The sequence below is a fragment of the Schistocerca serialis genome, chromosome 5 (assembly GCF_023864345.2).
Source record: "Schistocerca serialis cubense isolate TAMUIC-IGC-003099 chromosome 5, iqSchSeri2.2, whole genome shotgun sequence".
NCBI classification, from domain to species: domain Eukaryota; kingdom Metazoa; phylum Arthropoda; class Insecta; order Orthoptera; family Acrididae; genus Schistocerca; species Schistocerca serialis.
The window spans coordinates 4,284,480-4,310,773 of NC_064642.1; the positions used below are offsets into that span (position 1 = coordinate 4,284,480).

Here is a 26,294-nt window from a genome sequence, read left to right on the forward strand (position 1 = left end):
GGCGGTAGTCAGGGACTGCGGCGAGATGGAGGAGAGGACACGGGCGGCGAAGCGCGCGGGTGAAGGGGCGTGGTGTTGGGGTCAGGCGTCTGCCGCTCCAAGAGTGGCGCCTTTGCTCACTGCGGGTTTGCCGGGGCCGTGAACATTGCTCCTTGAAGGCTACTTAGGCAGGACTTACAAACGCACAGTATTCGGCGCGTCCTTTGCTACTGAAGCTGCAAGCAGTTTGTGTCCATTGTGATGCCGGGTTGGAGGCCGGTGTGACCTTTGCAGCTGGACGCGGTAGCGTCTGGTGTGTGATACCCGTGGGTTCCCGGCTGCGAGTAATCTTCGTTACACCCATCTCTCGGCGCTCTCTTAGCAAGCGTTTGTCAATGGCCGCTGGATTTTACGAGAAATCGCGGTGAGCATCTATTAGTGTGCACGTCGCTTGGTCGTGTGGTGGCTGTTTTGACTTCGTATCCTGGTTGCCCGTTGTTATGTATATAAATGTGTCATTTATTAACGTCTTGCCTGGTACTACTTGAGTTCAGTTCTGTCATTGTGTGTGTGCTTGTGGTTGTCACTATTCCAAACTGATTTTACAATCTAAGAGCATAGAATGCACACGTAATTCCTCTGATTAACGAACTGTCCTTTATAGTCAGTGAAAAATGTTGGCCGGCCGGTGTGGCCGTGCGGTTCTAGGCATTTCAGTCTAGAACTGCGTGACCACTACGGTCGCAGGTTCGAATCCTGCCTCGGGCATGGATGTGTGTGATGTCCTTAGGTTAGTTAGGTTTAAGTAGTTCTAAGTTCTAGGGGACTGATGACCACAGATGTTAAGTCCCATAGTGCTCAGAACCATATGAACCATATATGAACCATGAAAATTGTTGAATCGAGCTACCCTATTTCTGAGGCCTGTCTACAGTTACCTGTTGGCTTCTATCACGAGCCCGAGCTGTTTACTAAATTGTGTGCATCTACGCCGGCCGGGATGGCCGAGCAGTTCTAGGCGCTACAGTCTGGGACCGCGCGACCGCTACGGTCGCAGGTTCAAATCCTGCCTTAGCCAAGCTTGTTTGTGATGTCCTTAGGTTAGTTCGGTTTAAGTAGTTCTAAGTTCTAGGGGACTGATGACCTGAGATGTTAAGTCCCATAGTGCTCAGAGCCATTTGAACCATTTTGTGCATCTACAAAAAAAAAAGCTAAAGAATAATTTCTGCATTTGTAGTTTGTTAATTTTTACTAAATAATTAACGAGTTGTCTCTGTGTTGCAGGATAGGTGGCTGTATCTCTTGTTAATTGTTATCTTCTTACAGATGCCTGAGTACGATGACCGAAATTTTTAATGAATGTTTCCAGTACTGTGGTAGCGGCAACCGCCGTCCTATGTTAGTAGAGACGGAGGAATTATTGCTACGGTCGTCGTCCCTTCGTATGGCTCTACGCACTATGGGACTTAACATCTGAGGTCATCAGCCCCTTACACTTATAACTACTTAAACCTAACTAACCTAAGGACATCACACATATCAACGCCCGAGGCAGGATTCGAACCTGCGACCGTAGCAGCAGCGCTGTACCGGACTGAAGTGCCTAGAACCGCTCGGCCACATCACGTCGCCTTCTGCCACCGCCTCCGTCATCATAAATTTGAACCACTTTCGTCAGTCGTTTTGGCTACTTCGAAGACAATGTTGCGTTGATAATTATTGGCCGTAACCGGTGATTGATATTTGTGACACAATCACATGTTTTGCTGTTTGTAATGTAAATGTATTTCTGTAATTCATTTCACATTCTTTCCAAAAAGGAAGTGATTTCATGCTGTTGCCGTTTTGAGGTGTTTACCATCAGTTGGTTATTGAAATTTAGTCTTTTCAGTTAATGTTATTCTTCCATGTTTGCTTTAAAAAATAAATAGTCGTTGTTTTTAGGAACGTTAATAAATTCATTATAGCTCAGTACCATTCCACTCAAGACCAGCTCCCAACCGCATCTGAGTTGCCTTCTGTCGTGATGACTAAATACTCGACATTAGGGTCATTATCACTGTCATCAAAGTTTTCCGACGATTCACTGAGACATCGTTGAACATTCACATTCATCTCGCATAGAAAACATTGATTAGAAGGTCTAGTTTTCCTCACCAGGGAGAAACCGTAATGTTCAACAAAAACACGACACGCAAACACTTTGGTACGTCTATGAGGCCTCACAAGGACCAAAAATAAGAAAAAAATAGGAACAACAATGCCACGTTTCTGGCATGTGTAGCTTGCCCTCCAATAGGAAGGTACATGGAACAGCCTACTTCATCTCACAGGGCCGTGTCAAATATCAGAAGACAAAAAAAACTGCTGCTGACTGGGAGAGATAGTCGTTAACGGTTAAAAGGGTAAGCAGGCTTCTAGCCTGTTGTTCTAGAGAATATCTAATAATAAATCACTACTTACCGGCAGTATATTTACAATGTAGAGCCGATATTTCTTTAGGTCGGTGTGTCGATATTTTTCCCGTATATGCACTAAAGGGCCAAAGATACTGGTATATGCGTGCGTATTCAGATACAGAGGTATGTAGACAAGCAGAATTCGGCGCTGTGGTCGGCAGCGCTTGTATGAGACAAGTGTCTGGTGCAGTTGTTAGATCGGTTACTGCTGCTACAATGGCACGTTATCAAACTTTAAGTGAGCTGGAACGTGTTATAGTTCGCGCACGAGCGATGGGACACAGCATCTCCGAGGTAGCGACGAAGTGGCGATTCTCCTATGACCATCGCACGAGTGTACCGTGAAAATCAGGAATCCGGTAAAACATCAAATCCCCGACATCGCTGCGGCCGGAAAAAAGATCCTGCAAGAATGAGGCCAACGAGACAGAAGTGCAACGCTTCCGCAAACTGCTGCAGATTTCAATGCTGTGCCGTCAACAACTGTCAGCGTGCGAACCATTCAACGAAACATCATCGATATGGGCTTTCGGAGCCGAAGGCTCACTCGTGTACCCTTGATGACTACGCGACATGAAGCTGTGTGCCTCGCCTGGGCCCGCCAACACCGTCACTGGGCTCTTGATGACTGGAAACAGGTTGCCTGGTCGGACGAGTCTCGTTTACAATTGCATCGGGCGGATGGACGTGGACAGGTATGCAGACAAACTATGAGTCCATGGAGCCTGCGTGTCAGCAGGGGACTGTTCAAGCTGGCGGGGACTCTTTGATGGTGTGGGGCGCGTGCAGTTGGAGTCATATGGTATCCCTCATACGTCTGGATACGATTCTGTTAGGTGACAAGTACGTAAGCATCGTGTCTGATCACCTCCATGCATTCGTGTGCATTGTCCTTTCCGACGGACTTGGACAATTCGAGCAGGACAACGCGACACTCCACACGTCCAGAATTGCTACTGAGTGTCTCCAGGAACAGTCTTCTGAGTCTGAACACTTTCGCTGATCGCCTAACTTCCCAAACACAACCATTATTGAGCCATACACGATATTAGGCAAGTGTACCAGTTTCTACATCTACATCTACATCTACATCCATACTCCGCAAGCCACCTGACGGTGTGTAGCGGAGGGCAGCTTGAGTACCTCTATCGGTTCTCCCTTCTATTCCACTCTCGTATTGTTCGTGGAAAGAAGGATTGTCAGTATGCCTCTGTGTGGGCTCTAATCTCTCTGATTTTATCCTCATGGTCTCTTCGCGAGATATATGTAGGAAGGAGCAATATACTGCTTGACTCCTCGGTGAAGGTATGTTCTCGAAGCTTCAACAAAAGCCCGTGCCGAGCTACTGAGCGTCTCTCCTGCAGAGTCTTCCACTGGAGTTTATCTATCATCTCCGTAACGCTTTCGCGATTACTAAATGATCCTGCAACGAAGCGTGCTGCTCTCCGTTGGATCTTCAGTGTATATCGATGCTCTTCTGATGTACTGACGGTCGATAATGATATATCCTTAATTATCGACATATCTGATCCCCAATATTTATTTAAAAAACATCAAGTGTCCTAGTAGCATGTACTTCTTTCAGTACGCCGCGAAATAGTTCCTATCGTGGCCTGTCTCGGATAAGCTTTATTCCACTTTCTTTCCCCCCAGCTCTTACACAATGAAAACTGCGGCTGTCCGATGGTGCGCAGTGCCGAAAATTAAAGTTCGTTAAAAAGGAAGCCGGCAGTGCGGCGGCGGCGGTAGCAGATTATCCGCCAAACTGCGGCTGACAGCGGCGGATACTTGATACAGCGGAGCCCAAGCCGCCACCAGAGCAGACCAGTGGCCTACTGTAGTGGCCTGGCATGGTCTGCAAACCCCCCCCCCCCCCCGCCCCTCCGCTCCTCTGACGTGCCTGCTGGACGGAGCCTCCGGTGGCTGCCCGCCTGGCGCTATGAAATTTAATTACGCGTCCGCCCGCGGGAGGCGCCACCGCCGCGCCGCTCAGAATGCGGGCCCGTCCCTGCAGACACCGATAAACGCGCATTCTTTGTTCAAAGTTGCGGCCCAGGAATGCCTTCCTCCTCCCCCCCACTCTCTCTTCCTTTTTTTCCCTTTTTTCCACTGCCAGTTTTTGGAGCTGCGTCAGTCCTGCGGATCTCCAGGCCGGTGGCACCGTTATACCGTCCTCACCTCCCTCCCCTCACCACCTCTCCACTGTAGGCGGACATCACTGCCCCACCACCTAGGGGCACCTCTTCCCGCATTCGCTGACTGGGAAGTTTCTTCTGAATTAGTAAAACAGGTCGTCCTAGGGACTTACATTGTACTGGATGTCGCTAATCATACACTGCCGTTTCTTCTGCGTAAGGTAAGCGTGTTCAGATAGAACATGTACTTCTCTCCGAAAAACTTAGGTTTTATCCAACTGATAGCTTTACGAAGAACTGAATTAAATCAGCCTTAACAAACACAATGCAAAAAACGTGTGCGGAATAATTCAAACAACGTTCGTGGAGACAATATTCAGTTACTGGCGAGAAACCATAAACGGAGTCCCACGACGCTCAATTTTGGGTCCAGTGTTATTCCTTATGCTAGGTGATTATAATCAAACTGCAGCTACTTAAAGAGGTCAAATGTAGGCTCTAAATGTCGTATTGCAGCGAAACTTCGTAGATATTATAATACTTGAAGGTGGAATCGGTTAACGCTGGAATAGAATGTTCCAATTTTGGCCACCAGGTGCCAATCTTGCACTGTCAGTACAAGAAAGACGCGATTAGAGAGATTAGATTACATTAGAATTTTAGAACATGTTTTTTGCTCGAGTATCATGTCGTTTTTGGAAACCCAGAATCTACTATGTAGGAATCAACATGGATTCCGGAAACAGCGATCGTGTGAGACCCAACTCGCTTTATTTGTTCATGAGACCCAGAAAATATTAGATACAGGCTCCCAGGTAGATGCTATTTTTCTTGACTTCCGGAAGGCGTTCGATACAGTTCCGCACTGTCGCCTGCTAAACAAAGTAAGAGCCTACGGAATATCATACCAGCTGTGTGGCTGAATTGAAGAGTTTTTAGCAAACAGAACACAGCATGTTGTTATCAATGGAGAGACGTCTACAGGCGTTAAAGTAACCTCTGGCGTGCCACAGGGGAGTGTTATGGGACCATTGCTTTTCACAATATATATAAATGACCTAGTAGATAGTGTCGGAAGTTCCATACGGCTTTTCGCGGATGATGCTGTAGTATACAGAGAAGTTGCAGCTTTAGAAAATTGTAGCGAAATGCAGGAAGATCTGCAGCGGATAGGCACTTGGTGCAGGGAGTGGCAACTGTCCCTTAACATAGACAAATGTAATGTATTGCGAATACATAGAAAGAAGGATCCTTTATTGTATGATTATATGATAGCGGAACAAACACTGGTAGCAGTTACTTCTGTAAAATATCTGGGAGTATGCGTGCGGAACGATTTGAAGTGGAATGATCATATAAAATTAATTGTTGGTAAGGCGGGTACCAGGTTGAGATTCATTCGGAGAGTGCTTAGAAAATGTAGTCCATCAACAAAGGAGGTGGGTTACAAAACACTCGTTCGACCTATACTTGAGTATTGCTCATCAGTGTGGGATCCGTACCAGATCGGGTTGACGGAGGAGGTAGAGAAGATCCAAAGAAGAGCGGGGCGTTTCGTCACAGGGTTATTTGGTAACCGTAATAGCGTTACGGAGATGTTTAACAAACTCAAGTGGCAGACTCTGCAAGAGAGGCGCTCTGCATCGCGGTGTAGCTTGCTCGCCAGGTTTCGAGAGGGTGCGTTTCTGGATGAGGTATCGAATATATTGCTTCCCCCTACTTATACCTCCCGAGGAGATCACGAATGTAAAATTAGAGAGATTAGAGCGCGCACGGAGGCTTTCAGACAGTCATTCTTCCCGCGAACCATACGCGACTGGAACAGGAAAGGGAGGTAACGACAGTAGCACGTAAAGTGCCCTCCGCCACACACCGTTGGGTGGCTTGCGGAGTATAAATGTAGATGTAGATGTACATTAGTACTTGTTCCATAGATGATGAATACGACATTTCGTAATGATGTGGAACGTGTCAGGTTAATAAAAGATGTCTGTACAAGATATTACATTACATAAAATATTACATGACAATATTTTTAATTTTTTTGTGGGGGTTGGGGAAATTACTCACTATATCCAAAAATTCATCTAATGAGTAGAAGGAGTTGCCATTAAGAAATTCTTTTAATTTCCTTTTAAATACTATATGGCTATCTGTCAGACTTTTGATCGTATTAGGTAAGTGACCGAAGACTTTTGTGGCAGCATAATTGACCCCCTTCTGAGCCGAAATTAGAAATGTTGCTATATGTAACGGATTAGGAACGGGAGGTAAGCAGAAAAGTTGGAATAATTGAGAAAGGTGCACGCTATAATGTTCATTTCGTTATTAACTACATACACAATTTTTTTTTTTTTTTCAATATAAGCACCGAAGACGGAGTCGAGTTCCTTAACAGCGTCAGATTTGCACGTGGTGGCCAAAATTCGAACTAATTTTTCTGCAGCGTAAATAGGTTCTACGTTAACACATTAGCATACCTACCAACTTTCGCTGACGTCCGATAATCGCAGCCCACATTGGATGTCCCTCAGTAGCTGTACTTCAGTTATAACCACCCACTATATGCGAACGAGCTTCGGCTTAATATTCAATAGGCCAATGGACTTTTTGCAGACGATACCAGCGTCATAATAAATCACGCCACAGAGGAAGCAACAGAAGCAATTGTTAATGACGTTTCTCAAAGATTTATTAAGCGTTAATTTGAACTGAGTTATCCCTTAATTCAGACAAAAATACTTCTGTGCAACAAAAAGATAGTCATTCCCAGGGTGACAATTATTGAACTGTATGAACTGAAATCGTCACAACTTCTGAACGGTTTGCGTCAGAACGTTCAAACTGCACGGTTGGCCGCGGGGCATTATGGGAATTAGTATGCGCATCCGCATTCACCTTGTTGTTGTCGTTTGCACGTGAAAATGTCACGGTACAGCATAAAGCAAATGCTTGAAATGGCTCTAAGCATTATGGGACTTAATATCTCAGGTCATCAGTCCCCTAGACTTAGAACTACTTAAACATAACTAACCTAAGGATATCAAATACAGCCATGCCCGAGGCAGGATTCGAACCTGCGACCGTAGCGGCCGCGTAGTTAGCGACTGAAGCGCCTAGAACCGCTCGGCCACCGCGGCCAGCACGCTGCAGCAAAACTGGCCCATTTGGGAGACTGAGAATCCGCATTTCGAGGTCCAGAAGTATCTTCAAGCTCAACGGGTGACTGTGCGGTTTGCAGTATCCAGTCATGGAATAATCGGTGCGATATTCCTTCAAGGCACAGCGACTACCGAACGGTACGTGAAGGTTTCGCAAGATGATTTCATCCCAGTTATACAAAGTGACCTAGATTTCATTAAAATGTGGTTCATGCAAGACGGTGCTCCAATACAGTGTTTGATATCCCGGAAGAGCAATTTGGGGACCGCATTCTGTCCCTGGGGTACCCAGAAGCGACTTGCACGGGGCCCGATTCGCCGCCATATTCTCCGTATCTGAACACATGTGACTCCTTATTGTGGGGCTGTATTAAAGAAAAACGTGTACAACAATAACCCCGAAAGCACTGCTGAGCTGAAAACAGCCATTCAGAAGGTCATCGACAGCATCGATATTCCGACACTTCAGCGGGTCATGCAGAATTTCACTATTCATCTGCGCCACATGATGACCAATGACGGCAGGCATATCGAACATGTCATAACCTAATCCTGAATATCTGCAGTGACGTTCACATGTTGAATGAAGTGTGTGCACGCCATAGTTTGTAACTAATTTACGTTTTTTTCATTGTTTTTGTTGTGGTCTTCAGTGCAGAGACTGGTTTGATGCAGTTCTCTATGCTACTCTATCCTGCACAAGGTCCTTCATCTCCCAGTACCTACTGCAACTCACATCTTTCTGAATCTGCTTAGTGTATTCATCTCTGGGTCTCCCTACGCGATTTTTACCCTCCACGCTGCCCTCAAATACTAAATCGGTGATCCCTTTTTTTTCATATGGTTCAATAATTGTCACCCTGGACATATCAATAGCAGTCAGGCAGAGTGATCCAGATACGTTGTTTTACATACTGATGAAGACTTGAACTGGAAGGACCATATTACTTATTCGACATAATAATCCATCACAGGGTGTAGAAAAATTTCCGCTACCAGTCACATAAAAAGGTTATTTATTTGTCACACGACCTGTTTCGGGCTTGCGCCCATCTTCAGGTGTTTATACATTCATGTACATGTTTATATTGCTGGAGATCACTGTTTAAATACAAAAAAATCATTTGCTGGTGACTAAACAGATAGAAGTGGGACAATTGTAAGTGGCAAGGCAGCATTTGTCGAAAATATATCTGTACTTAACATAAAGATGAAGCATCATTATTATAGTTACGCTGTGGTGACTTGTTATCATTTTCACGTCCATATTTCAGTTTTATAAAGTTTAGCGCATATTTCACTATTACGATGTGCACACAAACATGTGGGCTGTGGTCAAAGAACTTAGACGTATCAGGTGTAAACATGTCGCTCATACAGAAACATGTAGGTTATGGGCAAAGAACTTAGCCACAGGAAGTGCAGTCACAGAGTTCAGCAGCATTCATTTAATCCATCCCAATTTGAGAGCACCATCTTTCTCTACACCTACTATAGTAGAAGAGAAAATTACCATTTTCCTCGATTGATCTTCTGTTTCATGGCCTTATCCAAAGTCTTCATACGGCTGGCACGTTGCTCTGCATTTGGCAGTGGTACAGGGAGGCCAGATGCACTTCGCGTCGCCCCTCCCCCTTCCCATCGACTGTCTCCCTCCTCCTCACCCTCCCCCACTTGTCCCAGAACACAGATGGTACATGCCAAGTGTTTGCGCCTACTGCGACTGCTCCAAGTCGGGACATGGGTACCACGCCAGTATTTTCCTATTTTTTCAGTGAACACTTGGTGTGTTGTGGGGCGATCACTCTGTTGTATAAATTATTCAAAACCCAAGGTCGCTTAAACACTGCTTACTAGATGACCGGTTTGAACACACTATAGGTGCCCTCATTGGATCTGTTAATATATAACCTGACAGGTTTGAGGGAGGGCTTACATCAGTTACACTATACACAGTACTATTAGTACAACACCACATACCTGAATGTGGCTAAACATGCATAGATCATTTGGATATAATGCTACATGAGGCAGACCAGCAGATATAAAATCATTGTCGCAGAAATAAAAATTAAAAAACAACTGCTCCCATGGTCTAGTAAACAGTGTTTAAGAGACCGTGGCTTTTGACTTATTTACACAGTATTCACCTGGCTGGATGTGCGAAACACCCCACAAACCACAACCAGGCCAGCCGGCCTCCGTCTTTTACCCACCTGGCGCACTGATCCCGTGCCTCCCCGAATCCCGGGAACGGTGTGCAAACGCGCGCCGCTATCCAAGCGGGTAGAAAACGATCTTCATTACTCATTACTGAGACTGTCAGACACTTAGAACGTACGATATTGCAGTGCCTGTGTTAATCTGTATACGATGCAAAGTGCCTTTGTATGTGCACGGATGCCCGAAGCAACAGGCACTGCGGCGACTACAGCCGTTAACAAACACGTGAAACGTGTTCGCAGTTGCGAGTATTACACAGCTGATGACAGCCCATATCCAGAACTGCGAATACGTTTCACGTCTTTCATAACGGCTGTAGTTGCCGCAGTTCCTGTTCCTTTGGACACACGAGTCATTTAGCTACAATATAGCAGGTCAGCAACTGGAAGCAGTTAATTCCATAAATTATCTGGGAGTAGGCATTAGCAGTGATTTAAAATGGAATGATGACATAAAGTTAATCGTCGGTAAAGTAGATGCCAGACTGAGATTCATAGGAAGAATCTTAAGGAAGTGCAATCCGAAAACAAAGCAAGTAGGTTACAGTGCACTTGTTCGCCCACTGCTTGAATATTGCTCACTAGTGTGGGATCCGTACCAGATAGGGATGACAGAAGAAATAGAGAAGATCCAACGGAGAGCGGCGCGCTTCGTTACAGGATCATTTAGTAATCGCGAAAGCGTTACGGAGTTGATAGATAAACTCCAGTGGAAGACTCTGCAGGAGAGACGCTCAGTAGATCGGTACGGGCTTTTGTTAAAGTTTCGAGAACATACCTTCACTGGGGAGTCAAGCAGTATATTCCTCCCTCGTACATATATCTCGCGAAGAGACCATGAGGATAAAATCAGAGAGATTAGAGCCCACACAGAGGCATACCGACAATCCTTCTTTCCACGAACAATACGAGACTGGAATAGAAGGGAGAACCGATAGAGGTACTCAAAGTATCCTCCGCCACACACCGCCAGGTGGTTTGCGAGTATGGATGTAGATGTGGATGTAGACGAGTACATACATGTATGTCCGAAGGAATACTGCATCGTAGTTCTGTATACGGCTGGAGGTAATACGATTGTTGTCTACTATGGAAACGTACACTCACGGGAACGTAAAGGTAAAAAGCTCTTGTAGTGTCTGCCAGCGCAAATTGTTGAGCATATCCGAAATGATCCCGAGCTAACTAAATGGCCCGTGATCAAATGCACCAGTCTTCTTTAGATTTTCCCTGCGTTTTGTGTTGACCTGGTACAGCTGGCTGAAGATTACTTGGCCCGTGCGCATAAATGTATTCTCGTTCTGAGTGCTTGGCGGGTCCACCCAGCTGTTCCAAAGGGCCAGCTGCCCCATTCGCCTGCAGCGTACTGAGCCGTGGGCCTTGTCCGTTACGAACGAAAAGCATTCTCTGCCTGCCTCGGCTAAACTGTGCGAACAGAGGCGCGAGAACACCGGCTGCACTGTAAATTTTCTCAACCGATTCTGAAGAAACTATCGCCTTAGAATTGATTCTCACATACCTCAAAGCATCATTCGCCAATTTCATAAAGAACTACGTATCATATCGTTAACTATCATAGTTATTGTGGTATTTCTACATATACGGTACTATGTGAAATTCAAATAGTTTGCAATGAAAAATTGGGCTCGCTAAGAATATGCGTTTCGTACGTGTTAGATCACAGATTGCTGTGTATGAAATGGAGCTAACACACTGAATTTTTCTTTAAACTTAAGATGAGATCTGTGTCTACAGCCAATCTCGAGCACATGGATAATAAGCGTACTTCAATCATTCAGTAACTTCCGATCGTGTACGGGCATGATAGAGTGGAAGTGAAATATTCACAACATCCCTCTTATCTCATACCCGGTTCGAGATACTGAAACGAATTTTAAGCAAATGATAGCATGCAAAGCACAGAGTATTTGGCACACGTCTTGCAAAACTTTGTTATCTGCTTCATTACACGAGTGACAACAGATTTTTTTTCCACGAAACTGTTTGAAGAGCCGCCGATAGCTGGTGAAATGAATTAATACGGGTTTGTAACAACATAAAGAAATATCACTTTTACTGTTACACCGAGCGTGAGGTTTTCTTCAGCTATTGACTTTTCTTTCCCTCAGCTGTTTGATCCATTGTAGACCGCTTCAGGATACTGTCGTAATCGCAACTGCATTAACAGATTAGTGAGTTGAAATTGTGAATACCCGCTTTGTATGGAAAATGAAGCTAGTTTCAACGTGGTAAATGGAAAGAGAGAAAAAAAAAGACACACAAAAGGGACGAAAATAAAGCGCTCCTTCTGTTGCAATTTAAGCGTAATTCTGTAAACCACTGTGTTTTTAGTAATAAACAGTTTACTTGCCGAATAATTTGTCGTGCTGGCGTAACCTATTAACACGATCGTTTGCAGACTCGCTACTTGTAGCTTGCAAGCTCTGCGACACAGGCGTTTTCGTGGAGGCTTCAGCTGTACAAGAGCGCCGCGCCGTTGCCGACTGTGAAGATCCCGGACTGCTCAGTAATGGTCAACAATAGGTCGAACAAATACACTGTGAGATACTTCTTCCGTAGATGTATTATGTTTCTTCGAGCTCCGTCCAAGTAATCTCTACCTGGCATCTGCGCCCCTACACGTTTGTATGCTCATTCCCACTTTACGAGATTCTGGTCAGTTGTTTTGCAGTTTTACTTTTTCCACTGGTCCATTGCCAATAGTTCGCTAGTACAATAATGAGTATCTTCACCTGTGAAGGGTGTCTCTCCTAACGAGAACAGAGCAGGTGCAGTAACCTGAAACTAGCTGTCTAAGAGGGATCGGAATATGTGAACGTTTCTGAAAAACGAGCGGTCAATGTTATCGAGGTACTTTGTCCATCTTATAGCAAGTAAACGAGTATACGGTTCAGCCGAAGCACTGGCAAAGTGGCTAGAGCCGCGACTTCAAATTTTTGCAGCCCTTTTTCGAAATCCGTTTATTATTTTCATTTTAGTTATCAATTTTCTACCTATTACCGAAGAAGTTTACTATACGCTTGTTTTTCAGTGCATAATGAAATAACGTTGTCCCTATTCGTCTACTAATTGTATGTCTGACGAATGGCTTAAAAAAAGACAATAAATAAATGACAGAATTACGATTTTGTTAAATAGGGTCATGAATGATAATTTATTGAAACCCTCAGCTGCCGACAGGTGTTGTTGACATTCCTCGAAGGGGACAGCTGAAAATGTGTGCCTCGACCGGGACTCGAACCCGGGATCTCTTGCTTACAGGAATGCGCACAGGTTGCCCTAACTCCTACGGGAATCGCCAAAGTGTGCGCGAGTAATGAGTGGATGGGCAAGTATCTATTAGGTACATTACATATGTAGAATTGTGGACAGTTTGGAATGTGGGTCTCACGGGAAGCGTGCAAGGGATAACTCCCTGCAGTCGCGCTATTCATCTGTGTCCTCGGTGGCTCAGATGGATAGAGCGTCTGCCATGTAAGCAGGAGGTCCCGGGTTCGAGTCCCGGTCGGGGCACACATTTTCAGCTGTCCTCATCGAGGTATACCAACAACACGTGATGGCAGCTGAAGGTTCCAATTAATTATCATTTATTCTCGAGAAGCTGCACGGTTATCAATGGTAGCTGTTCCTTCGAGAACAGTTACTATCTTCATATAAATATGGTCATGGTTGGAGACCGTTGCTGTTAAATGAAATAAATTTTTGATGTGATGGTTTACAGCAACCAGTCACAAATTGATTTCGGTTACTTTATTTCAAAAGTACCGATACCGGGTTTGAAGTTTACACATCTCATCATCAGACGGTTTTTCCATGCTTTCATCAAAATACATTGGTTTCCTGTGAGTTGCCGTGACATGTCCACCTGACGCATTTGTTTTTGCAGTTTTCTTGCAATGAAATGCATGTTCAAGGATGTTTTTATTTTCATTGTCACAAGCGTCGAACTGCATTCTAAACCACTTTCGTTTGGCCACAAAACGAATTTTCGATGTACACCACATGTTTTTGATTTCCAACATACGAAAACAAATACGCAGTTTACTAGTGTTGCACATCGAAAAATCCTTTTGTGACCGAAGAAAAGTGGTTTACAATACAGTGCAACGTTTGTGACTTCAAAGCACAACCATCCTTGAGAATGTATTTCATCGCAAGAAAACAGCAAAAACAAATGCGCCAGACGGACATTTCACGGCAACTTACAGAAACCCAATGTATAATTTCTTTTGATGACAGCATGGAGAAACAGTCTAATGATGAACTGTGAAAAATTCGAAACCGGTAACGGTGCTTTTTAAATGAAGTAACGTGGCTGGTTGCTGTACGCCACCAACAATTTATTAATGAGAGAATTATTTGAAATCGTTCTTGGAGGAATTCCTGTAGCGTATCTTGATTTATAATCAACTGAAAACGACACTTTCCGGTAAACTGAACCGTTATTCGTGGTCTGCCGCGAAACAATTGCCAACGAGTGAAATCTTCAGTAATGTTAACAATGTTGACGACGTTTCTTTCCCGAGTGAGACTGATACGAAGAAACGTCACTGTGGCAAATCTGACTTAGCATGATGTCTGTGGTGTTCTGAATTTCTAGGTTTCGAATGTTTCAACCATTCAAGGCAACGCAACGCATCTTCCTAAAGAATAAACATAAGAATAAAATGTAATAATTAACATAAGAACTGATATAAGAATGAAATACAAGAATATGAGAATTCAAAAAGACTGTGACTCCTGAAAATACTTTTACCACACACACATATATTATATAATAAATGTGTGACAGACAGTAGGAAACCCAGCCGTAATGTTACAGTTAATGCAGCATCTTTGCGTCCCCAAACTTTGAACATCTGTATAGTTACCTTCTACGAACTTGGAAACGTAAATGCAAAAATAAAATAAAAAAAAGAATAATCGGGTTTCAAACACGGGGCGCAATAATGTGAGCGCCAGCGTTTCGGCCGAATTAAAATGGTGGTGGTGGCTTCCTGTGGGACCAGACTGCTTAGCTCATCGGTCCCTAGGCTTACACACTGCTCAATCTAACTTAAACTAACTTACGCTAAGGGCAACACACACACACCCATGCCCGAGGGAGGACTCGAACCTCGAACGGGGGCAGTCGCGCTAACCGTGGTAAGGAACCCCTAACCGCGCGGCTACCCCGTATGAATTTTTTTTTTTACTTTGACCAACGGTTTAGCAGAAACGACCGAGTACCTACGAGTCAGCGATTCACGTGATCGCTTATTTTGACTCCTCTCCCACTGAGCGAAGTTTCTGGGAAATCGGATTCTGGCCGGTCGAAGTGGCCGAGCGGTTCTAGGCGCTACAGTCTGGAACCACGCGACCGCTACGGTCGCAGGTTCGAATCCTGCCTCGGGCATGGATGTGTGTGATGTCCTTAGGTTAGTTAGGTTTAAGTAGTTCTAGGTTCTAGGGGACTGATGACCTCAGAAGTCCCATAGTGCTCAGAGCCATTTGAACCATTTCTGAAATCGGATTCTGGCATTCGCCGTGTTTTCCTCGTACGAATCGTCAGGCGCAATTTCTCTGCTGTTTCGGCAGATGCCAGCAGTTCTGTTTTTGCAACGAGTAAGTGGAGTCATTCCAAAGAAATACTGATCATCATATCTTTCATGCGAGTCCAGGCGTCCATGGAAAGCGTAGGTTGGTTTCCCATTATAAACAAAATCATTTTTTAATGTGGACTTTCACGTGCCCATTCGACAGTGCCGCCACAAATTAGTCTAGTGCGGTATCTATTTTAGCGATATGTTACATATCGCTAAAATAGATACCGCACTAGACTTTTACTTTGGACGCCTTCGTCATAATCAAAATACTGCACAAGGACAGGAAATATTTTCAAATACTTGTGGTTGCTAGCATCAGTGCTAATACTAACATAATTGGCCTTCGATAAACTGTTCCTTGTTCTGTCTTCAATGAACGGTGATATCACTTTATTAACGATGGCTTCTGTTTCAGTTTTGCCGCTGGAGAAGTTTACTGCAACTTTCGAGTCACTAAAAACGTGAGAGATAATTTTTGATGTGCAAGAACTTGAGTTGTATGAATGATGGTGCTTGACACAGTGAAATGCAAATGCAGCTTCTGCTGCAGCTACTTTATTACCTTGTGTCAGTGTTTTGAAAAAGCTGGTGAGCTGTTTGGAAGATGATGAACCCACTGCCGTCTTATGCTTTTTCGATTGCACGTGGTCGTTAATATCACGTCTACCTCCATTACTCATTGAAATGTAGGAACTGTGAAGAGGAAAAACGTATAATAGAATAATTTTTCTAGGAAAACAACGATTTCAATGGGTCTGTGTATAATCGTAATGTTACTCACCCGCAAATTTTGCAGAAAGCTTCGTATTCAGTTCTTCCTCGCTTTATACTTGGAAACTGTTCAGTATATTCCTCCCTGTACTTAACCTTCCGTCTAGCCGACATCATTAAACCACCAGGCAAATAATAACAACTATTTAATACAATATAAAACAACGAAATCGCAAGCACAACAAACCGTGCGAACATTCAACAAGCTAATCAAAGAGGATAATACTCTTCATTGCCAGAGATGACTGACTGCCCACTGTATCGACAACTCGCAATCTCGCAAATCGAAGAGGATGTACCGTACGCCTGAGCCTCACTACCCGTTGTTTCCTTATCTCGAAAGCTGTTCTGTTCTGTTTGGATTTGATATTATGTGAAGGCTAAGAGATAACATATTGGTGCTTCTTTGACAGCAATTTTTGAAATTACCGGAAGTTGACTTCAAATCCAGCAAATATCGCGGACATTTGCCTTTTCGGCCGGGACGTTTTAATTTACCCTAAAATCGCGGACTGTCCGTGGAATCCGTGGCGTATGGCAACCCTAGATATGTATTCACAGGGACAGTAAAGCACGGGGAATGACACACACTCCAGAGGCGACAGCAGCTCCCTGGTCCGCGCTGAATGTTACCGCCGTGCAGAAGCGCGCTGCTCGGTCGCTACTGGAGTACCGACCATTCTTCGTGTTTTACTGTTCCTGTTACTATACTAGAATAATCTGGGAGCGCTCTATCGAATGGAAAGTAAAATTTCGATTTAAAAAGCATTTTGTCTGAAACGGAAAACAGACTGACGCATTCAGTCGACGCTGGCCGTCGTATTAAAGACTTGATGAGCAGCATTTGTTTGCGCTGACACCAGCTATACATTCCAAAAACGAAACTGCAAATATCTGTGGAAACACCAGAGAAAATGCTTCTACCGACCAATAAGAGAGACAACATGTACATTTAGCGATGAAGACGCAATGAGACGCAATGATTTTGGTAACAGTCACTTAAATCACTCCCAGACATGTGGCCATATAGCCTAATGATGAAGGTGACTGCACGCAAATGGCATGACACATTCGGATTCGAATCCAGGTCTAGCAAGAATTTCCGAAAGTTACCAGATGTTCACGACGTTGTGGTTATAGCATCTCTGGCAGGTTAATGTTAGTGCATGTTCACTAATTTCATTCACACCATTAATAGGTTCATTTCAGCGAATCTGATGCTATTGATGTATACGCCTCGCGGCAGGGTAAGCCGAGGTCCGTTCCCACACAAGCGTTATTCCTATATCCGCCACTGGCCCACTTCTTGCTGCAGTGTTCGGCATTGGCTGGGTCAGTACTGGCAGCGTGGTCGGTCTGGTGAATGACTGCTTTTGAAAATCAGGAAATCCCAAATTCAAGTTCTTGTCCATAACAGATTCTCAGCAGTCACGCCATATTCGTATTGACTTTCTCTGACAGGTTTCGGCACAAGACGTTTTTCACTACTGTTACAAAAACAAGGCAGATTCGCTAACAGGAAGCAGCAGGAAACCTAGTAGAGCACGCTACTTAATATTACACTGAAACGAAAAAGTAACTGGTATAGGCATGCGTATTCAAATACAGAAATATATGAAAACAGGCAGAATAGGGCGTTGTGGTCGGCAATACCTATATAAGACTACAAGGGTCTGGCGCAGTTGTTAGATCGGTTACTGCTGCTACACTGGCAGGTTATCAAGATTTAAGTGAGTCTGAACGTGCTTTTATAGTCGGCGCACGAGCGAAGGGATACAGCATCTCCGAGGTAGCGATGAAGTTGGGATTTTTCAGTACCACCATTTCACAAGTGAAGCGTGAATATCGGGAATCCGGTAAAACATCAAATCTCGGACATCGGTGCGGCCGGAAAAACTTCCTGCAAAAACGGGAGCAACGACGGCTGAAGAGAATCCTTCAACGTGAGAGAAGTACAACCTTCCGCAAATTGCAGCAGATTTCAATGCTGGGGGCCATCAACAAGTGTCAGAAAGGGAAGCATTCAACGAAACATCATCGATGTGGGCTTTCGGAGCCTGGTCGGACGAGCATCTTTTGAAATTGTATCGAGCAGATGGACGTGTAAGGGTATGGAGACAACTTCATGAATCTATGGACTCTGCGTGTCAGCAGGGGACTGCTGAAGCTGGTGGAGGCTCTGTATGGTGTGGGGCGTGTGCAGTTGGAGTGATATGGGACCCCTGATACGTCCAGATACGACTGTGACAGGTGACTTGTACGTAAGCCTCCCGTCCAATCGCCTGCACCCATTCATGTGCATCGTCCATTCGGACGGACTTGGGCAATTCCAGCAGGACAATGCAACACCGCGCACGTCCAGAATTGCTACAGAGTGGCTCCAGGAACACTCTTCTGAGTTTACACACTTCCGCTGGCCACCAATCTCCCCACAAATGAACGTTATTGAGCGTATATTGGATGTCTCGCAACGTGCTGTTCAGAACAGATCTACGCCCATCGTACTCTCACGGATTTATGTACAGCCCTGCAGGATTCATGGTGTCATTTGCCTCCAGCACTACTTCAGACGTTAGTCGAGTCCATGCCGCATCATGTTGCGGCATTTCTGCGTGCTCGCGGGGGATCTACACGATACTAGCCAGGTGTACTGCTTTCATTGGCTCTTCGGTGTAAAATAGAATTGCGTATTTTCCCTCTTTGTGGTATAATATTCTGTGTTATGCGTTTGTTGTGAGTTGTATCTGTCTACTGGAATGGGACTCGAACGCGCGCTGGCAGTCCTGTTACAAAAGAGCGTCTTTGTAAACGATGCATCACAACGTCTCACTAAGACTCTAGGCGTGTGGTAGAATTGTGTGCTTCATTGTTTGACCGATACAAACACGAATGTGTAATTTTTCATGAGTAAAAGTCTGTCGATTGTATCTTAGGTACCATTTGCTACATGTATTTCGGAGCGGATGCTCCAGAATCACGATTTGCAAGTTATACATGGGGCTTCTCCGACATGGTCTAGTGGAGCAACTGAGCCTGCATGTATCGAGAATCTGCTGCATTGGAAGTTCGTAGTGGAATTCCTCTCTCTGTTGTTCGATTTTCTTTACGTGGGCATTGCCAACAATCTGATGCATGAAAATGTACCAACACAAACACATCACTATACGACACATGCTTAAAGAGGTATGACGTCATAAACACTGAGGTGCGTGAAAAAATGCTGCTTCACCCGTGCACTTTTTTACACATTTACACTACTGGCCATTAAAATTGCTGCACCACGAAGATCACGTGCTACAGACGCGAAATTTAACCGAGAGGAAGAAGATGCTGTGATATCCAAATGATTAGCTTTTCAGAGTATTCACACAAGGTTGGCGCCGGTGGCGACACCTACAACGTGCTGACATGAGGAAAGTTTCCAACCGATTTCTCATACACAAACAGCAGTTGACCGGCGTTGCCTGGTGAAACGTTGTTGTGATGCCTCGTGTAAGGAGGAGAAATGCGTACCATCACGTTTCCGACTTTGATAAAGGTCGGATTGTAGCCTATCGCGATGGCCGTTTATCGTATCGCGACATTGTTTCTCGCGTTGGTCGAGATCCAATGACTGTTAGCAGAATATCGAATCGGTGGGTTCAGGAGGGTAATACGGAACGCCGTGCTGGATCCGATCGGTCTCGTATCACTAGCAGTCGAGATGACAAGCATCTTATCCGCACGGCTGTAACGGGTCGTGCAGCCACGTCTCGATCCCTCAGTCAACAGATTGGGACGTTTGCAAGACAACAACCATCTGCACGAACAGTTCGACGACGTTTGCAGCAGCATGGACAATCAGCTCCGAGACCATGGCTGCGGTTACCCTTAACGGGGCATCACAGACAGGAGCGCCTGCGATGGTGTACTCAACGACGAACCTGAGTGCACGAATGGCAAAACATCATTTTTTCAGATGAATCCAGGTTCTGTTTACAGCATCATGATGGTCGGATCCGTGTTTGACGACATCGCGGTGAACGCACATTGGCAGCGTGTATTCGTCATCGCCATACTGGCGTATCACACGGCGTGATGGTATGGGGTGCCATCGGTTACACGTCTCGGTCACCTCTTATTTGCAGTGACGGCACTTTGAACAGTGGACGTTACATTTCAGACGTGTTACGACCCGTGACTCTACCCTTCATTCGATCCCTGCGAAATTCTACATTTCAGCAGGATAATGCACGACCGCATGTTGCAGGTCCTGTACGGGCCTTTCTGGATAAAGAAAATGTTCGACTGCTGCCCTGACCAGGACATTCTCCAGATCTCTCACGAATTGAAAACGTCTGGTCAATGGTGGCCGAGCAACTGGCACGTCACAATACGCCAGTCACTACTCTTGATGAACTGTGGTGTCGTGTTGAAGCTGCATGGGCAGCTGTACCTGTACACACGATCCATGATCTGTTTGACTCAATGCCCAGGCGTATCAAGGCCGTTATTACGGCCACAGGTGGTTTTTCTGGGATCTATGCACCCAAATTGCGTGAAAATGTAATCACATGTCCGTTCTAGTATAATATATTTGTCCAATGAATACCCGTTTATCATCTCAATTTCTTCTTGGTGTAGCAATTTTTATGTCCAGTAGTGCATTCTTTAAAGACGCCGCTATAGTCGAGTCAACTTCATGAAACACCTGATACCCGGCGGCACATGTGACAGGTTTCAAATGCGAAGCGCAAACGGCTGTAAGCGAAAACAACAGTCGTCTACAGAGCGATGTAGGGGCGTTTGTTGGGAGACGATTCAAAATCGCGTTGTAGACTCCGGAAGCAGCTGCGCCGAGCGTTCAGAAGCACACATTACAGAGAATCTGTGTTTTGCACACTGCATTTCTTAACGTCGGTGCTGTAGTTAGTTATACATCTGTACGTTATGCGTATTTCTTTGTACAAGTGTATCATAATTTCGAAGGTTTTTCCACGAACAGATGGAAATGAAATCTTTTCGATATTACTCTACAAGCACAGGTCCTTGCTAACAGAAAATTGTCAAAATGAATAACCAGTTAGTACCGTGTTTATCAGGCAGTAAATGTGTAAAACTCAAGAGCGGTCAGCCAATGGAAACGAGATGGCCATGCACCTGGCTCTCTCACTCCCATCAAACGCCTGGGTTGTAGGCCTGCGTCATTTGGTACGTCACGTCCCAGGGCATGCTCCAAATTACTGCCCCCGAATTTTTAGTACTTTTCTCAATATCGGTTGAGGTACTGCAGACTTTTCCGTTTCGCTGACGCAAATTGCAACTCTCTGCGGCTAGAGGACTCCGAATTACAACCTGTTACACGGCGGTGTGCGACGTACAGATGTCGGTGCATGAGAAACAGCTCGGAAGACAGAAATCGTGGATTTGAAAAGTCCGCCCACACACACAGCACCCACTCCTTCAGCGTGGCAGTGTCACACCACAAACAATCGGAGTGAGATCTACAGCAATCTGATGCCTTCGATTCTTCACTGCCACCGTTCACCCTCCGTACAGTCCCGACTAGTCCCCATCCGATTTTCATTGTATTTCTTTACTGCATCACTTAAACAAAGAACGGCTACTAGCACTTGACTTTGATAGCGATGAGCCGGTGCAAGGAGACGTGGGCTTGTGGCCCCGTCAACAAAGTCACTCTACAGCAGTCGTAAAGTGCTGTTTCACGAGAGGTAAAAATAAAAGGATTACGTTTTGGTCACGAAACTAAATTATTTTCTGAAGATTGAAAGGAGTCTACTGAGGTACACTTGTATGAGGCGCCCGAGTATGATAATAATATTAAAGTAAACTAAAAAGAAACTATGATACTATAAACTATGTACGAGGTGCATTCAAGTTCTAAGGCCTCCGATTTTTTTTTCTAATTAACTACTCACCCGAAATCGATGAAACTGGCGTTACTTCTCGACGTAATCGCCCTGCAGACGTACACATTTTTCACAACGCTGACGCCATGATTCCACGGCAGCGGCGAAGGCTTCTTGAGGAGTATGTTTTGACCACTGGAAAATCGCTGAGGCAATAGCAGCACAGCTGGTGAATGTGCGGCCATGGAGAGTGTCTTTCATTGTTGGAAAAAGCCAAAAGTCACTAGGAGCTAGGTCAGGTGAGTAGGGAGCATGAGGAATCACTTCAAAGTTGTTATCAAGAAGAAACTGTTGCGTAACGTTAGCTCGATGTGCGGGTGCGTTGTCTTGGTGAAACAGCACACGCGCAGCCCTTCCCGGACGTTTTTGTTGCAGTGCAGGAAGGAATTTGTTCTTCAAAACATTTTCGTAGGATGCACCTGTTACCGTAGTGCCCTTTGGAACGCAATGGGTAAGGATTACGCCCTGGCTGTCCCAGAACATGGACACCATCATTTTTTCAGCACTGGAGGTTACCCGAAATTTTTTTGGTGGCGGTGCATCTGTGTGCTTCCATTGAGCTGACTGGCGCTTTGTTTCTGCATTGAAAAATGGTATCCACGTCTCATCCATTGTCACAACCGACGAAAGAAAGTCCCATTCATGCTGTCGTTGCGCGTCAACATTGCTTGGCAACATGCCACACGGGCAGCCATGTGGTCGTCCGTCAGCATTCGTGGCACCCACCTGGATGACACTTTTCGCATTTTCAGGTCGTCATGCAGGATTGTGTGCACAGAACCCACAGAAATGCCAACTCTGGAGGCGATCTGTTCAACAGTCATTCGGCGATCCCCCAAAACAATTTTCTCCACTTTCTCGATCATGTCGTCAGACCGGCTTGTGCGAGCCCAAGGTTGTTTCGGTTTGTCGTCACACGATGTTCTGCCTTCATTAAACTGTCGCACCCAAGAACGCACTTTCGACACATCCATAACTCCATCACCACATGTCTCCTTCAACTGTCGATGAATTTCAATTGGTTTCACACCACGCAAATTCAGAAAACGAATGACTGCACGCTGTTCAAGTAAGGAAAACGTCGCTATTTTAAGTATTTAAAACAGTTGTCATTCTCGCCGCTGGCGGTAAAATTCCATCTGTCGTACGGTGCTGCCATCTCTGCGACGTATTGACAATGAACGCGCCCTCATTTTAAAACAATGCGCATGTTTCTATCTCTTTCCAGTTCGGAGAAAAAAATCGGAGGCCTTTGAACTTGAATGCACCTCGTATGTCTCTGATAGGCTGTATAAGCGGATCACTGACTGTGCAAGACTGCAGTGCCAAAGATACTGCTTCTGGTCTGAGATTGTAGTGTTGGAGTATGCGAGTACTTGGCACACAGTGGTAGGTAGCGGTCTGTGAGGGAAAGAGAATGGAGTAGGCAGTTTTTGTGGTGTGCTCTGTGAAGCCACGAAGTGTTAGATTAATGCAGGAATTACGAGAAGGTGGAAGCAGAAGTCTTCACGTAAGCAAGGTAAACATGATAATTATGACTTTCGTCTTGCCAGCGCGTTAGTACAGACGAGTTGGCTTATAATTTGTAATTGTTGAGTAGCCCCAGAATTTACGTAAATTGGTTTGTTGAAAAGGATAGTTAGACATTTCCCTTTTGTAATGTTTCTAAGATTTGTTAACACAGGTATTTATGCCTTTTGAGGTTAGATAATACTTGGTGTATAAATCTCATTGTTTGTGGATCAGTTGGTTAATATTACGTAATTTTCTGAGCAAAGTAATTTCAATTGTAAAATCTTTTGAAAAGCCAAAATTAACTTGGAACGTAATTTCACCAAAGAAAATCTTTGTTAGTAATTCACCATAATCAGTACCGCCTGTCCAGGTCACATGTTTTTTAAAGACGTTGAATTTTTCATAAATGTTTTCATTTATCATCCAAACTTCAATTCACATTTCAAAGAATTACCGACAGCATTGCACATCGCTGAGCCTGTAGCTAGCATATTTTATTTTTTTACATGAGAGACCAGAGTATATCGCGTTCCTCCGTTGTTGCCTTAGAGGTAAGATAATTCAATTTATTCGTTATTTGCCCGGGGACCAAAGTTATCATTTTTGAACAGGGCCAGAGGATTTTGGGCCTATGGGGCTGAATGAATTTTGCAATGACTGTATTTCTTTGCTCCATTGCCCAATCAGTTCGTGTAAACTTTTGCTAACAGTAACACAGAGTAAGCACACCACTTGCAGTCACAACACGCCACACGACTAGTCTAGTCTCGTATCCAGTCTTCAGTCACGCTTTCATTCAATGTGCTACGTCAAAGAATCATTATTTTAAAAGAACGTTACAATTATCGCTCTTTCGTAATACTATAATACCGATTACAGAACTTATCAATAATTACATTTCTCTCAAATGGAAAAATCAAGGCGTGACTCGATGTGGTGGAGGTTAGGAGTGATTTTATGATTAACATACTTCTTCTTCCTCACACAGTTCACGCACTACACACATACTTTACACTGAGTTCTGTGCATCTGAGAGAAACTGAGACCTACATGCTTAAACATCTCATGGAAACACCTTCTCCGAATTCAAGGTACTTCTCGGCATGGACCAGAAATTGTTTCGTTATTCACTAATTGACAGAACAACGCCAAAGTAACTATGTAACGGCTACTATACCGCTGTACCGCCCAAACGTTATTATTATTTACTGTTATCACGAGTGGCACTGGTCAGACACAAAGCACTGGCTGCCTCAACTCCTCACATTCGCGTCAGCAGAAGTACGGAGTCCAGCAGTCAAGTGGCGCACAAACAACACGACTAAATATAGTGCACGCATTTTGACTTGTCTGATTTTAATTGGGAGGGTTCGGTCGTGTGGGAAGCAAGCATCGCTAGGCAGAGGAGTGTTGGAGATGAAGCAGGTTTTGTAACAAGTGGCTGCACTCAGTGTGGACAACTAGGTTTCTTTTCTGAGGGGGAGTCGTAGGTGACACTCGTGATGTAATGAGAATTGCTTCAGCCTGGCAGAAGTAAACAGCAACAATTTTCTCATCGTATCATTACTTTATCGTTTAATAAAACGCCTTGACAAATTGAAAATCGTTTCTCTTTAGAAAATTCTTTACCACTCTAAAGCTTAGTTAGCTTTAATGTTGATGACAGTGGGGGAGAGTTGGAGAGGGGGAGGGGTGGTGCTAGCTGGTATCTGACTGCACGAGAGCGTAACGGCCTCAGAAAGGTTGCGAACCACTGACCTGAGTGACGGGGCCTCGTTGGGAGAAGTGTGTTCCTCGCCAGGGCAACTATGCTAGAATTAAATATGTAGACATAAAGAATAAAGATGTAAAGTGTTAGAAAAAGTTTATTTTATTTAAAACCTTTTAAGAATTTTCACATAAAAACTTCGGAGGTATTACTTTCCAACAAGCTCTCGTACTTGCACAAAAATGTGTGCTCCGTCTATTTGCATCCAACCGTACGTACAGGAAAATAGAAAATTACTTTGCTGAACTTAAGATGCGTGTGCGTTGACCGTTCTTGCTGTTCCTGACATTGAAAGCCTTTCACTAGCCCAGGATTACGTCCAAAACCGCAAGTTCCTGTTCCAATGTTCTTGTATGTCGACTCATCTATCAGCTCGTTCAGTTTGAACGCAACCTATTCAGTCACCCTGTATTTAACCAACCCACGTATCAAAACTGTTCTTATCTGTCCACTGACTTTCACGTCTGTTTCATGTGTAACATTCAGGATGCTATAAGGACAACAGCAATGCAAACTGTGCAATGAGTGTGTGAGTTGACGGACTAAATATTACACATTTTAAGACTTTCATAAATTTTAAATTTTTCCTCTGAGAAGTCTAGCTAATCGTGATGTCGGATCTTAAAATTAGCTTAGCAGTTAATTGAAGATTATACACTGAATAGCCAAAGAAACTGGTACAGCTACCCAGTATCATGTACGGCCCCCCGCGAGCAGGCGGAAGTGCCGCAACACGACGTGGCATGGACTCGACTAATGTCTGAAGTAG

General features: G+C 44.6%; 1 protein-coding gene and 1 non-coding gene across 2 annotated transcripts in view; one reads left to right on the plus strand and one right to left on the minus strand.

The window, feature by feature from the left end:
* Positions 1-26,294, minus strand: part of LOC126481698 (discoidin domain-containing receptor 2-like) — a 337,607-nt gene that overhangs the window by 309,133 nt on the left and 2,180 nt on the right. The window lies entirely within an intron of this gene.
* Trnat-ugu (transfer RNA threonine (anticodon UGU)) lies at positions 13,417-13,490 on the plus strand. Its single transcript has one exon. It is a non-coding gene; the product is annotated as a tRNA-Thr (tRNA).